The sequence below is a fragment of the Cryptomeria japonica genome, chromosome 1, assembly GCF_030272615.1.
Source record: "Cryptomeria japonica chromosome 1, Sugi_1.0, whole genome shotgun sequence".
In the NCBI taxonomy this organism is placed as follows: Eukaryota; Viridiplantae; Streptophyta; class Pinopsida; order Cupressales; family Cupressaceae; genus Cryptomeria; species Cryptomeria japonica.
Window position 1 is genome coordinate 425224869 of NC_081405.1, and position 16629 is coordinate 425241497.

The following is a 16629-nucleotide window of genomic DNA, read 5'->3' on the forward strand; positions in this document are numbered from 1 at the left end:
ATAATAACCATGGAATATTTGTAAAATTTATGAGCATGTTAAGAAATTAAGAATGGATTACAATAAGAGAAGAATTTTCATCATGTTTTATTTCCAGTACACTTCTCACTGAAATCATCGGTCTACTTCAGTTGATAATGCCTTCAATGGATGTGGTTTTGTAAAAAGTGATGTGAGCATGCGACATTTTTTTTTGTTTGTGAGAAAATTTCTCTATATTGTAATTGGCATTATTCAGATAATGTATTCCTATTAGGAACTAATATCTGTTGCCAAATGCACTACTTAACCAATATCTATTCATTTTAACAAAACATATTTGCATTTTGAAAAAAAAAGCAAATATGAATAAAGATGCACAACCAAACCAGGAGTAGACCAAAAAACAGGTAGTGACATTTGGAGTCTGTAAACCCTTGAATCCAATTATTAACAATTTAATACATCGAGTGCATAAATCCTAGGCAACCATTAATGGATTGTTGATGGTGTTTTTGAATGGATGATGAATAATTTGCAGCTTGTAAACCCTTGTTTCAAGGCAGATTGAGGCAGATTTGAAGAGGATGCAGATGGTTGTGAGGTAAATTTTTTAAAATGCTTGAGTCTAGGGTTCTCTTTCTGGTTTCCCTTGTACATGTGTGAGCTGAAAAATGTTTTTAGTTCCTCTAAGAAATGCAATGAGTCAAAACCGAAAATTAAGGGTTCCTGCATTTCATGCTTGTTTGGTGGTGAATTGTGACCTGTGGAGTGGTTTTGGTGCTTTGAAGCAAAGAAGCATTAATCTGCAAAAAATCACAATTATAACCAATTAATTGTGAATCATGGAGCCAGCCAATTTATTCCCTGAAAAAATCCCGATTCACGAAAAAATCGTTGACCCAATTTTCAACAATTTTTCAAATTTGAATCGCGTTCAAGTCATATTGAAAACCCCCAAAAAGGCAAAAATAGTGAAAAAATTCATTGCAAAAACCTGGAAAATCCCTAGAAAAACTCGTGAAATTACCAAATTGCTTAGAAAAAGGGCCAATTCTGAGACAGAATAAGAGTCAATGCTGAATTTACATGGAAACAGTTTATTTGGTGCCCTTAGTTTTCTTTTTGACCTCTGAAAAATTCCAAATAGAGGAGTAGGAGAGTCAATGGCAGTCATCACCCAAATTTGAAAGGGCCTCAATCATCCTAAATCATGGGGAGTATATGAGATAGTGTCGAAGCTGTTGGCGAATCTGCTCTAAATTGCGCCTTCGATATGACTTGAGCTCTTTGCACACCCCACCCCATGGATTCTGATGTGAACAAGTATATAATTAATATTATACACTAACTTTAAAATTATAACTATTATGCACTATTGTAGATGGCACTTTGACGGGGAAGGAGCGAAGCCCTATAGTTTATAATTAATACTATAAAGTAGATTTAGAATTTAGACTATTATAGGCTATTAATATATATTAATAGTTATATAATAAACTATAAATTAAAAATAATGTAAAATTTATAATGTACCTATTTAATTTTTAATATGATATATAATAGATATATTTTTTTGATTGAGGAAACTCAAGTTCTAGCCTGGTTAAGCCCAAAGAGACCACTTATGAAGGATCTCTTCCGACGAGGCCATTTTTGGGGGGCCATCATTCCCCACACTTCACTTGTTCAAACTTGTGAGCTCCACGGCCCAACGAAGGCAGAAGGCATGCAAGCTCAGTGGCCTAGTGAGGGTTTGAACCTTGGTGTCCGCCTCACCATCGAACTATTTCTACCACGACACTAAACGCCCGAAGACATATATAATATATATAGATATATGATTTTTAATTAATATTTTATATATTTATTTTTTGCTCAGACAAAGACTTACAATTCATTATATGAGCAATATATCCAAAGTGGTCATGAAATAATTCTGAATGACAACAAACAAGCTTACACTTTTTTAATAAAACAGCCTCCAACACATAATCATTAACATTTGTCTTCACGTAAAATAGTAGTTGCAAGCTAGGTATTAGCAAAACTAGTGGCTTGCTTGTCTTTTACTTCAACTATACAAATGACTTTTGTTGAATTCTACCCCATATAAAGGACTTACCAATTGCCATTAGGCAATATAAAGCATTGCAATTGTGTAATCTGAATTGATAAGCTTTCTCAAATATTGAACTACCCCTAGAAAACTCCTTGCCTCAATCACAATGAAAGTCTCGGATCACTTCAAAATGGCTTCCACTTTTACTAAATTCCTAACAGTAGCTGAATCTCTGTCTGATAAATTTTGATCTTAGTTACTTCATAGACACAACTAATATTTGATCTGAGACTTACACAACTATTTGGTGTATTTGGTGACATAGCCTTTTCAAAAGTTAACTGAATATTTGCCCATGTAATCAGCAATATGAAGATAGATAATTTTTAACGTCCACGAGGCTAAACATAGCCTATGGGACAGCCTGCCAAATTAAACCAACTTCAGTAACTCATTTCTTTTCTTGTGCAAGTTGACGATGAGCACTCCCAACTTCTCATTGTACTCCTTCCTGAATAGGCTATGCCAAGAGCAATCAGATAAAATATTAACAAATTTGTCCCCGCTGTCCTTGTAAGCATCACATTTTAAAATAAAATGTTGTTCAGTTTCCACATTCCCAGAATTGCAAAAAGTGCAAACTCTCTCTTCCCAAGCCTCTTTTGGCCTCTTCCAACGCCCAGTCTCACAACGGAGTTGATGAGAGTTGGTTCTCAGCTGAGCAATAAGATGAAATGTTGGCCCCGATGTACGTTTTTTGAAGTGGATCACATGTGGGATTGACTTCATTGATATAATAAATTTTCTTCCTTCCAAGCCCATTTTTCCAATTCCTCTTGTAGAATTTATACATAACGAAGACCTTTATGTCTTTGTTATTTGTGGGACACATTAAAATGGATATTCCATTTACTAATCCACTTGATGTTTTGTTGCATCCACGTCTTTTTTCTTTTGCACAATATATCATTGAAGACCACTTTAGGCCATCTACCTTCTTCCATTTGTTTGGTTCTTTTTAGATAGCTTATGAGACGCACCATAGCAAGTGCCTCAATAGGGGCAGCCCCCATTTCACTTAGCATGATATCATATGAGACACTGCTTTTGATTTTGAACTTGCTAGTGATCAGATGCTTTTGAATTCCCTCGATTTGCTTCCATTGTGAGGTTGAAGTGCTGCTGGCCCATATTTCACACCCATAAAGGACAACCGGCAAAACTAAAAGACCAAACAGAGTTTGAGTAGTATTCCAATCCCAAACCTCGGCCTCTCTGCACCTATTTTGAAGAGCATAAAATGCTTTCCATCCTCCTAACATTCTTTTCTTTCTGCAGCCTTCCCAACTTAGTTTTTTGTTGAAGTCAATGCCAAGACATTTGTACTCCACAACTTCCTCAAGCATATTGCCTTCAAAATAAAACTTATGTTGATTTTGTTTTTTACTATTAGAAAAAGCCATGACTTTAGTCTTGTTGATATTGACCTACATTCCCACCATTTTGCAAAAGCGCTCGAGGACAAATAAATGTTCTTGTAAACCATAGGCAAACTTGGCAATCAGAATGAGATTGTTTGCATAAAGGAGCAGCCTTATAACAAATACTCCCAACTAGATACCCTTACCATTATGCATGTTTAACCACTCTTCTAGCTTGTCGATATATAGGCCAAATAAAGTAGGTGATAGAGGACAACCTTGTTTGACCCCGATATCACACCTTAAACATTATGAAATGCCGGCCGAAGTTCTGATTTTGACATTCACCTCTTCGTACATCCTATGAACAACAGCTCTGAGATGTATAGGAATCCCCAGCTCTTCCATTCTGAGCCAAAGTTTGTCCCTAGGGACAGTGTTGAAAGCCTTTTTAAAATCAACAAAGCAACAAAAAGATTCATCTTTTTTCTTCCACCTTTTTTCGATAATGTGCCTCAGAGTGATACAGTGATCGACTGTTGAGTGTTTTGGCCTAAAACCAGCTTGTCCTTTAGCACGTTTATGCTTTTCTTCAGCCCACTTGCTGATTCTATTTTCTATCATGTTGCCAAATAGTTTTGCAAACAAAGGATTAATCATTATTGTTCTGTAATTGGAGGGGTTATTGATGTCGCCGCTCTTAAAAAGAGGTATTGCAAGACTGATAGTCCAATCTTTAGGGAACCCTTGCTGGCTGATATTGTTGAAGATCTTCGTTATGTGAGGGGCAAGCAACTTCATGCCCCACTTGAGATACTCCGCTTGAAGCTCTACCAAGTCTTTTGCCTTACCAACACCTCTACCTCCTCCACGGTGAAAAGATTTGTAGTATTATTGACCAAGGGTGGCAGGTCTACCTCACCTTCCTATTCATAAAGTTTCCTAGCATAATCAAACCACTGAGTGGCTGTGATATTATTTTTAGTTTGTTTCTTTCTTGGTTGAAGCTCCTTCCAAAATAGCTTGGGGTTATGTTTACCAAGGAAAATTAGCTCCTCTCACCTTGTGATCATAAAATCAGCTTTTTTCTTCTTTAGAATCTGCTTGTAGGCTTTAATGTCAAAGTTCGTTTTATTTGACTCTCTTAGATTTCTCCTGGACATTTTACATTCCTTATCAAACCACGCATTAACTGGAAAACAGTTAGTTTCAGACTTTCTTTTCCTTGTTCTTTTGCACTTTGAAAGAGCCTCATGGATCAGCTTTGTTAATGCTGGCTATTAACATCATGCACGTGCATTTTCTCCCCCTTGCAAAGTCTCTCAAGTGTAACCCTGAAGATGTTACCATTTTCTGAAGTCAAAAGGGTTTTGCCGTGTGAAAGTGATTGTTGAGGGCATTGAGTTTTTGCCCCAAGCTGCTTTTCTTCAGCCCATAACAAATTTGTGTACAGCAGTCTATGATCAGATTTGAGATCCCATATGTGTTCCTCAATCACAACTTCCTCAATTCTCTCGAATAAATTATGTGAACAGATTGCATAATCAACCACGCTTGCACCATTGTAAGTGTTGCAAGTGAAATCGCCTGACTTTCACCATCGAGACAAACCATTGCAAATTATTAAATTTAATGTGCTATATAAAGTGATCAATTCTTCCCCAAAATGATTGCAGCCTTTAGCATCTTCTGAGACTCTTTCCCATTGATGTTTTCTCTTTTCTGTGAGCCAAATAGGATTACAATTTTCTTTGTAGCTGACTATACTAACCTGCTCATTTGCTGTTCTAGTGTTGAAATCTCCGACAAGGAGAACATCTCCTCGCTGCGAAAACACAGCAACATTCTTTTTTAAGGCTGCAAAAGGGTCTTTGTGATCTAAACCATGCTTTTTATAAGTTTTAGAGACTTGAGGGGAAAAATAACATGCCGCGATCCTGAGAAGACTACTGTTTTCCATGATTTTGAACCATATGAACTGTTTATTAGAGTCTACCTTTTCCAACTAAATGATACATCCTTTTTCTTTCACTAGAACCATAATACCTCCATGGCCTTTACCATTTCCCGCTGCCTCATTCCACACTGCCAACATCCAATAGCCTTCAAACAAGGGAGTCTTACATCCTTCTTGCTCATGTGTCTCTATGAGACAAATAATGTCTTTGCCGTTTGCAATAGGCCCTAATCCAAGCCCACGTCTCCAAGGATAACCTCTGCAATTCCAACATACCAAACTTAAAGGAACCTGGGTTAAGTTTAATTGCTATTTGTTTTGATGAGGAATTCTCAAAGTTGAGTTTTCATCCCTATGAGTGAATGCTGACCTTGTCATAAAGTTGCCTATCGAAGTGTTTGCTGCCAAATCCTTGCTGCCCACTTGCTGCTCTGCATTGGAAAGGTGACCAAAATGGGCAATAACTGCTTTACCTTTGAACAACCATGCCCTTTTGCCTTCATTTCTAGCTGTTCTAATTTTTGCCACTTCAACCCTTCTCTCTTCTTGCTGCCTCATAGTTAGATCTTCCTCTAGAAGGAAACGAGAACCTCTTAAGAGCTGTTTCTTGCTTAATAGATTTTGTTTGTCATGAATATTAGACATAACCACTTTTATGGGCCTATTCCTTTCATCAGATAACTTGCCAACCCTCCACGCTTGGCAGATTTGACCTTGCCAAAGCAGCACTTCGTTTAGAAAGTCCCTTGTTAAATCAAGCGTGTGTTCACCTTCACCATAATCTTTTACGCCTTTGATAATTATGTTAGATTTCCCGACTTGCCTTTCTTTGATCTCTCTCTCTTGGGTATGATCTACGTGATTATTTGCTTCCACAACCGTATGAGCAGAGTGCTTACTACTCTTATCCCAAGTTTTGGTAACCTCTGCGAAAGAACTTTTTTCCTCTACAATTTCTGCCTTTTTTAACACACTAGCATGGTATATCGATTTCTCCTTATCATGAAAAGCCTCAGCATCTGCTGACACATTATTTGCTTCCATTGAAACTTTCGTATTTTGCAATTCAACCTGCATATTCTGCCATTCGTCCTTCATGTTCTGCCATTCAAGTTGCCCAGCTTAGAGTGATTTTTGCAACAGTAAAATTTGTACTTTTAGAGCATTGTTAATGTCTGCCAGAGATTTATTTTCTGCAGCCAGAACATGCATTTTAAGGTCCCTTTCTTGCTCTTTAGCCTCTAGAAGTTCTAACTTCTCCTTGGCCATCAATAATTCTTGCACATATAACTCAGAATTCCAAGTGAGAGGTGTAGAAGTAGGGCTGTAAAAGACAAATTTAACAAATTTACTACTGTCACATGGAAGGTTGTTGCCATCTAAATAGGAAGGAGGGGGGCAACTTGAGGCCACCCTTTTGCCTTAACCCCCTGTTTATTGACCCTTTGGCAATGTTTTTTCCTTTCATGTGCCCATTTCAGACGGGCAAGTCTGCGTTTTAGAATGCCTTTGAACTGTCTGGCATTGACCCAGAGCCATTTGCCAGTGTTGCCTAGTGAGGCAATTTTTACTTGGCCCAACAGATTGGTTTCAAAATGCATAGGGATTTCGTGACCGTTTATGACAAGTGATTGCGTGACCATGTTTAACGTACCAGAAATAGGGTTTTGTACTAAACCATCTCTCTGAAACATTTCTTCTGCTTTCAAGTTGTCATTTGCTGCAGAACTTGATTCTAAGATCTTATTTACTCTACCCATGGCTATACCTGACTGTTGCTCTGTCACAGCTGTTTGAATTGTCAGAATGCTATTGTCATCATGAAACCTGGTTATCTGAGATTCACCAAGCACTGGTGAATCTGTTTGTACCATTTCACTCATTGATGGTTCTAACAGAGGTAACCTGAGGTTACCCAAACCCCAGTTTGCAAATTTGAGAAGGTTATACAAACCCTAGTTGCAAGTTTGAGAAAATATACCGAACCCTACTACCATTTGAACTGAAACCGTTTTATTGATAGCTTGCGGTTACCCTAATCCCAGCTTGCAAGTGCGAGAAGGTTTTTTAAACCCCCATAGCAAGCTTGAGAAAGATTTTCAAACCCAACATTGCCGATTGAAATAGATTCCAGAAAAGGGAGTGTCGTTTAAAGAGAAGGTCAAAGTGCAAAAGAACAGGCCCTGCACTTGATGGAGGTTCATTATTGCCCCTTCCCATATGCCTGTAGGTTCAATAGAGGTGCCGATTGGATCCTGGCGAGCCTCCCACCTTTTGTCACCCTTGGTTTTATTTATCTTCAACTCAGCACCATCATTGGAATATATTAGAAGGGAGGAGTTATAGCCAGCCAATCTAATGGAAATTACATGAAACTTTGAAAGTAATGGTCAAGGACAACTGTCTGTGCACACGCTGCAGCCTCTCAACCTGGTGGAGATCCTTTCTTCACTTTCCTGTAAGTCATATTAGAGGCGCAATGGATCCCAGCATGCTTCCTGCCCTTTGCCACCCACTTAACCTTCAACTCAACAGTATCTCAGAAGGGAGGAGGTATAGGCAACCAATCTAATGGAATTCACATGTAAGAAATGGTCAAAGACATCTGCCAATGTGCACATTCTGCACACCCTGTACTTAGTTGAGGTTTGTTCTTACTCCTTCCCTCACATGTCCATAGACATGCATTAAAGGTGCCAATTGGTTCCCAGCGATCCTCAGCATTATTAACTTTCAACAGAGCACTATCATTTGGAATGTTTTAAAAGGGGGGAGAAAGCCAAACTGAGGAAACTTATCATTCTGCTCAGGTGACCAGCTTAACCACTGATCACGTGGTGGTGAATTGTATTGCCCAGGAGATGATTCCTAAGGGCTGGCTTGCTTGTGAGATCTGCTCAGCTAGCAGGTTAAAATGATCTCTCATATGCCGTGAAAAGCTGGTAGGAATTATTTGGAGGCACATGGCTCAACATGCAAGGGATATTTAGCCTAATGAGCAAGCAACTGCTGTAAGTGTTGGTACTCCAAGATAACCTTCTCAGAATTCTCAGGTATTGACAGTGGTCTAAGACACTGCCATTAAATTTACCTACCCCAAACCTTGTTGCAGACATGTGACAATGTCTTTTTGTTCTTGGTCTCATATTTTGATCTTCCTCAGATCCAAGCTTCAATTTTTAACTTGGATAATTTCAATTGAATGTGGTTTCGTCATTCGATCCATTTTCGGTTTACCATCTCTTACTTTATTTACTTGCCTTTAATTCTGTACTCTTGTGTTGAGTTATTTTCATATAAGGGTTTTCTTAGCCTAGTTCTTTTTTATTGTAATTGTTTAACTTTATTCTTAGAATCACATCAATCTACTTTATTCATTTTTGCTTCAGTTAGAGAATGTGGTGCTTCAATGAAAGCCTCAGATTTTGTACTTCTCTGCTAGATTTTCCCGAGAAATGTAAGAATGATATGAGTTCAAACAACATGTTTTTCACATAGTTCCATGGAGTTTTGGAACAGGGAACGGGTTTTTGGGATGGGGGGACCAAGAACCTTGATTTGGGGATGCTTATTGGTGGGTGTTTGGTGACAGGGCCCCTAGAAGGGTTGAGGGGCAGTGCCCCTTGTGGGGGTCTAGTGACCCCTTGCCATGCCTAAATTAACGCGTTGAAGACCACACTAACCTTCATGGCATGCATCATTTCATAATTTTATCACCATGTTTTCTCCAATGCCAAGTCACTATTTCTAACCAACTCTTCATTCCTTAGAGAACTAACAGCAAAGATGAAGACTTTGATTGGTCTAAATGATATGAGCTATGCAGTTTTTACAGTGTTTTTAAGTGTTTAGGGTGTGGGTTGGGCCTATTAGATTATTAGGCTGTGGGTTAGTGGTGCAAATTTCAAAAATTTAAAAAGTATTTCTTTTTAAAGTGTCGGACCTGGTGGATGGCTGTAGGTTTTAAGGGATGTGACTAAGTTTTCTGACAGTCCTAGGGATATTTTGACATCCCCTCAAAGTCTTCATTGAGGGAGAAACCTTGGAAATGCCCCTCTTTGAGGAAAACATCTTGAGAGTGATCCTTGCCTACTTGTAGTGGTGGGGGTGTGTCCCCTTGGCATCCTGCTTTCCAAGGGATGTTTTATCTTGGAAATTGCTCCTTTTTTGAGGGGGACGCATCACTGTGGGACACTGGTTTTTCATTAGGAGCAACTTCTTTTGTAGATAAATCTTTCACAGATGTTGCTTGCTTCTTTTAAATTTGGAATCTGTTTGTTGAAGCACTCAGCTTCAATAATATTTGTTGAATGCTTCCATATATTTGGTATGTTTTCGAGGTTTGGTGCTTTTGATAGTCGTTTTCCTATTGTATCACTGGCTTCCTGTATCTGGAGCTTTGGATATAGCTGACATTATACAAATCCAGGCCAAACGACCATATTCATGACAATTGAACCTCTTAAGTAGAATCTGTATTCTGTCAAACATTGGAAAATATACTTATGGTATGCTTCCTGAGATTCACTAGTTACTTTTCTATTGTCATGTGTGGTCTAGTATAGTCCTAAGTGATGCAGGTCCGGGTCCACGCCTGGTTCGTGGTTCGGTTTGTGACTTTATAAATCCAGCTGTCATCCTAGTAAAAGATTATTTGTTTATTTATAAATTCGGTTAAAGTTTTTTTATAAATTCAGTGATCATTATATATATTATTATTATATAATATAATATAATATAATAGATATTATATTATACAATAATATTGTATATTTATATATATAATAGATAAATATAATATATATATATATATATATATATATATATATATATATATATATATATATATATATATATATATATATATATATATATATATCAAGGAAGCATTAATCGTTTGGGGAATTAATCAGCAAAACAAAAGTTAAAGATTTTTTGAAAAAATCGGGAAAAAATTGGATTTAAAAAAAACATAAAAATATTACAGAATAACAGTCAAAAACTGATTTTTTAAAATATTTAAGAGCGTTTCTATAGCATAAAGATATTACTTCAACATAATAAATATATTGTTTTTACAAAATATAGTGTAAAAAAAATGACTGCAAAATTATTTTGTTTTCTATTAAATATTAAAAATGTAAATGTTAATATTTTTAAATATTTAATAGAAAACATAAAATATTTAATAGAAATTATTTTGTTTTCTATTTAATATTAAAAAATATAAATGTTTATATTTTTTAATATTTAATAGAAAACATAAAATAATTTCTGCATGCACGTTAATAATTTTTAATATTTAATAGAAAACATAAAATAATTTTGCAGTCATTTTTTTAACAAAATTTATAGTATTTAATAGAAATATAAAATAATTTGCAATATTTAATTAATAAAATTTATATACGAAAATACCTAATCATAAACAAAAATAAACAATTTTTTAATATTTAACAGAAAACAAAAAAACATTTAATAGAAATTATTTTTAATATTTAATAGAAATGATTTCATTTTCTATTTAATATTAAAAAATATAAACGTTTATATTTTTTAATATTTAATAGAAAACATAAAATAATTTTGCAATATCCCTGGCTTTTTCAAGCCGCCTTATTGTCAATCGCAAGGTTGGCGATGTTTTCCCCTAAAAGATCGCATAAAAATCATCAGAAGTTGTTTTTTAATATCCCTGGCTTTTTCAAGCCGCCTAATGGAGCTGTAATTTTCACACAACCTGGATCTGCAGATATGAAAATTCTCAAAATTGTGACTTTAAGATACATATCACAAGCTTAGTCACAATGTAGGATAAGAATACCATTCATTCAAATCCATATTGAAAATATGACTGTCTACTAAAAAATGGGTACAGTCAGTGCTGCTATGTTGCAGAAACAAGAGTAAAATCTGAAATAACTTTTTGTTTTGTTTTCTTGACTTGCATTATAAATTTAAAATTATACATTTTTTACCTTTAGAGCCATCACGTTGATTGGATTTGGGCTAATTTTGCTAATTAGTAAATTGAAATTAAGCAGTAAAAATCCTAAAACCAATAACACAATACCTTCAAAAGATCAGTTGGAATAGTTTGGGAAGACTTGGGATCTATTTGATTAGGATAAGAATCTGATTAAAAATGAGAAGAAAAAAGATTGCATTGGAAGAGAATAAAACTTACTTGCACACCCAATTTCTCCTGATAGATTGAGAAGCCTTATGCAAGGAGTTCCATTAACTCCTACATACATAGCCTTTTCTAAGCTCTGGAACAGATTTTTGTTTTCATTTTGACTTTGAAGTCTGAGACTTTCTGACTTTGTCACTTTGAGTCTTCTCACTTCTGACATTATATGATACATTGATACATTATCTTGGTAGTTGATATATGATATGATACTTATAGCTCTTGATCTATTACTTTAACTTTTCGATGTTTCATTTTGTTGAAAGTTGAAACTTGCAGCCTTTGCTTATTTAAATATTTCGATATATGAATCTATGATATGATACTTGATAGTGATACTTCTCATTGTTTCAATAAATTATATCTATGAATGTATGAAATTGAAATTCAAACTCTTATTTGATTCTTTTGATTATGATGCTATCCTATGTCCTTAATCTTATTCTATGCTGATTCGATGAATGATCATTGATTCAAATTTCAATGATATTAGATAATTAGAATTAGAATCAAGAGTCTAATTTGTAAATGTTATTATGTTGCTATGATTAAATTTCAGCTATATATATAGCCGTCCCCTGCCGTCCCTTGTTCCGGGAAAAAAAAAACGTCCCAGAAACCCGTTTCCCCGTCTCGGAAACTCGGGGTAACATATATATATATGTATGTATGTATGTATGTATGTATGTATGTATATTTATGTATATATTTATTTATTTATGTATATACTATATATGTATTTATACATATATATGTACATATAAATACATATGTACATATATATACATACATACATATATGTGTGTGTGTGTAGATATATTTATATAAAATTTTTACATTGTTTTTGTACTAACGAACCCAAACCCTTTTTCAAGATTTTGCCAAACCGGTGAATTGGGTTGTTGAACTTGAATTGGTGGCCGTACCTGAACCGGCAACTTAGTTATGTAAAATTTTGATTGATAAAACTTTTCTACCAGTGTAAAATGATAGGTGAGGCTATCCATTTAAAAATTATTAATAAGTAATATATATATTTTAGGTTAAGACTTGAGGGAAAATATTATATATATATATATATATATATATATATCTATATATATATGTATTTATCTATATATTTATTTATTAATCTATATACTATATATGTATATATACATATGTACATACTATATATATATATATAATTTTTACATTGGTTTTGTACTAACGAACTCAAACCCTTTTTTGAGATTTTGCCAAACCGGTGAACTGGGTTCTTGAACTCGAATTGGTGGCTGAACTGGAACTAGCAACTTAGTTATGTAAAATTTTGATTTATAAAACTTTTCTATCAGTGTAGAATGGTAGGTGGGGCTATCCATTTAAAAATTATTAATAAGTGATATATGTATTTTAGGTTAATACTTGAGGGAAAATATAGCATGTGGTAAAAATATTTATAAACTGTGGTGAATTTGTTGACTCACTGTACATTTTACAGTAAAAAATGGTGAGCTTTTTCTGAAGGAATCTGCCATGTGGAGAGAACAGATTTTATGTAATTTTTCATGGAAAATAAGCAAATTGGAGAAGTTTAGACCATGAACATATCCTGATTATGAAAGTATTTTCCCTTTTTGCGACATAATTTTGTTTTAATCTTTCTTCCTAGTTTTTGGTGAAGGTCAACTAGTATAGAATTCGCCAATAGGACCCATTTCAGAGTCTTGAAACATATCCTGTAACTTAATCAAATTAAATGATACAGACCAGTTGTAAGAGAGCTTGTTTGTTTTTTACTTTACTTCCAAATAACACCTTTATATGATTTGGATTTGGAGTACTGTTCAAACCGTTAGCCACAAGCAGAACCTCTATATGTGCCAAAATACAACACAGGAGATTGTTCTGCAGAAAATTTCCCATTGAGAGTGCAGTGCAAATTCCAAAGAAGCTATCAAAATTAGCACACAAAGCATTAGGAACAAAATCACTATTACTGTTGTCCATGCACTTCTTCTGTAACTTGTGCCCTTTGTGAGTCTGAAGCTTTGGATTTTATCGGATGAACAGGCTGTTCTTTTTTACATTATTCAGGAAGAAGCTAATGCCCACAGATTGTTTGAATGCATTAAACCAATTACAAAAAAATTAAATACAAGGGCAATAATGCTGTCGGATGCCCATGTTTATACAGTGGAGAGTGTCTATGTTTGAATGGGTTAAATTCAGAGTTTACATAGAATGATTGGGTTACTTGGCTTTTTTGAGGATTATTATGATAGTAGGTTCTAATTTCCATGTTTTCATTAAGTTGAATTTAAATCTTAAATTCTAAAAAGTTTACTATTCTTGACATGCTTCTGACTACCAGTAGTGACAGGGGTGGGAGAAAAAGAAATGTAGGAAAAGTCACATTTAAAAACAAAATCTGGGAAAGCATGCTTTATAGTTCGGAAAATTATTTTTTTGAATCTTAGATGCTTTGGAATGCTTCAAAATCTCTATCAAGAGCTTTTGAGTTTCAACGTTTTCAAACCTTTTCTATAGAAAAATAGTCTCCCAAGGATTTTTCACAAAATCTTTGTTTATTTCTTCTAATTTTTTAAACTACGTGTTCATCACCAAAGTCATTACTGGAATTTTGGTTTTACCTTTTATAAAACTTTAGCTAGAACTTGCTGTTTGCCCTTTTAGTAATGCATTTTTGGCAAATAACAGAGTAAACCTTATTGCTTGTATCATGACTCTGTCATATCCCCAAATTAATAACCTACGACCAGGCAGACAAGGATCATCATTAGGAATAGATCATGGATCCTCTCCACATTGGACAGATGCATCATGAAAATCGTGGACTTCCTTCACAACAGACAGCGCACATGTGTGTCGTGGATCTCCTCTCTATGGTCAGCGCATCTTGTATATATCTCTCCACTTCATCCAACATATAATCATTAGCACCTCTTGAAAAGTTTCTCTAAGTCTTCCTCCCATCGATCAAGGATAACTAATCCTAATTAAGATAATTAGGGGAGCAATCTAATATTGAAAGGGTGTATTGGTCCAACTGGTCACACCCCTAGTGGAAAGACACCACCCTTCCTAGCTTGTGGAGGGGTATAAAGAAGAACATGCGAACACACAAAGAAGTCACGGAAGGCTAGACAAAGGGCTACAGCAGTATTCACTTCAGAAATGCGATTACACATTCTGTTGGTATGATCCATATGTAATCTTTTATATCTGCTCTTCCAGAATTAATATACTGCATGCTTACAAATATTCAGACCATATCATGTCTCTCTATATATATACGTCTACCTCTGCATATATAGGTCGAATCATATGTTGCTGGTAATACTGTTCATATATGTTCTGAGTTGGGATCTGATTATGAATATTCTGTAATTGACTAATATATGTATACTTGCTTAGAATCTGAATGTATCATAGCCATCAGAAGAGGAAAGATTACCAGCAGGGGAACAGCGTTGGGGTCACCTTCCAGACACGCAACCTCATGGTATATGACTGGAGAGTCCCATGAGGCCAAAGGGGTATGAAGGGTATTGCCTTTGGGTTTGTGAAGGGTGGACTTTCTGGGCACCCTGTGGTAATCCGCCCTCACTATCATGGTGAATGTCTGATTAGGAAGCAAGATATTGGTGACACGATTGAGGGGAATGGTAATAGGATACCTCATCAGGTACGCCACCTCATTTTGGCAAGAGCCACATGAGGTCGAGGGGGACAAGATCTGCCCTTGGGCTTGGGTTAGAGTGTCTCCAGGGCACCCTATCAACTCACGCTGTCTGAGCTTCCCAATGGTCAAATTTATGCTTCCCATATGTTGTGCTTTCAATATATATATGTATATGTATATATATACATGTTGTTATTTCCTAAATGAAATTCTGTTTTTCTTGATGAGATATAATTAGGGAACAACTTCTAACTTGCTTGCAGGATTTTCACCAGAATTTGAGGTACTCTCTAAAACCTTTTCTTAACTAGAACTTGTGATCTAAGGCAGAATGTAGATACTCAGAATATAGAATCTAGATAAATCTGTAGGAGAATGCCTCATGTATAGATGATGGTTGATCTAGAGGAGAATTTTTAGTAGAAATTTATAGCAATCCAGAGTGAAGAATTGAAGGAAAAGTTTAAAAAAATGTGCTTGAATTAATTTTATGTCTCTTTTCTTATTATTGATAAAATGAAGCTGGTCTGAAATGTGTTTGAGTATGCATTTTTCTTCTAATCAGGGCACACTTGGTAATTATGGTAACTGTTGGGAACATTCCAAATGATAGTAGAATTCACTGCAAGCTGAAGTTTTGATGATATTTGTCAGTATACAGAGGGTGGTAATAGGAAATTTGGCTCAGTAAAATTGCCTGTAAAAAAATTCAAGCTTCTTTCTCAATGGGATTTTTTGAAGGTGACGCTGAATTGTTAGTGCTCGAGTTTTTCAAAACTTAAGTCTGACGAATGTAATTTTTGATGGCAAGTCTCCTGTAATTTCAATGATGTTTTGCTTTTGTACAGCCATTTGGATGGGTTGACTTCATATATTTAATTGTTCTTGTCTTGAGGCAAGTACAAAATATTTCTACATTTGGTTGGTCTTAAGCTTTTGTAGGTACTGATTTGAATTTAACCTTGTCAGAATGATATCTAGTTATATTGCATTGATTTTAAATTCCTACAGAGTGCTCATCTTTTGAAACCACAAATAGCATATGCTAATGAAGAAGTAGATTTGGCTTTTAAATTTGTAGCTGGGTGAATGTCTGATTTTTTCTCTCAGCTTTATGTTTGTAATTCACATAACCTAGAAAAGTTTTAGTTGTGTCAATGTCTTTGCCTAGATGCTGGCCTGGTTTATGACAATTACCTGAAATAGAAATCTCCCATATGAGCTTTTATACCTGTTTCTGTATAGAGGTGTTTTCAGGTATTTGGGTGCACTATAATGTTCAGGTATTGGTGAGGTTTACATTTAAAATTTAACTCTTGCAATTCTGTT

At 35.3% G+C, this 16629-nt stretch overlaps 1 protein-coding gene across 4 annotated transcripts in view; it reads left to right on the plus strand.

Moving 5' to 3' along the window:
• LOC131065155 (SWR1-complex protein 4) overlaps positions 1 to 16629 on the plus strand; it is a 120091-nt gene that overhangs the window by 69039 nt on the left and 34423 nt on the right. The window lies entirely within an intron of this gene.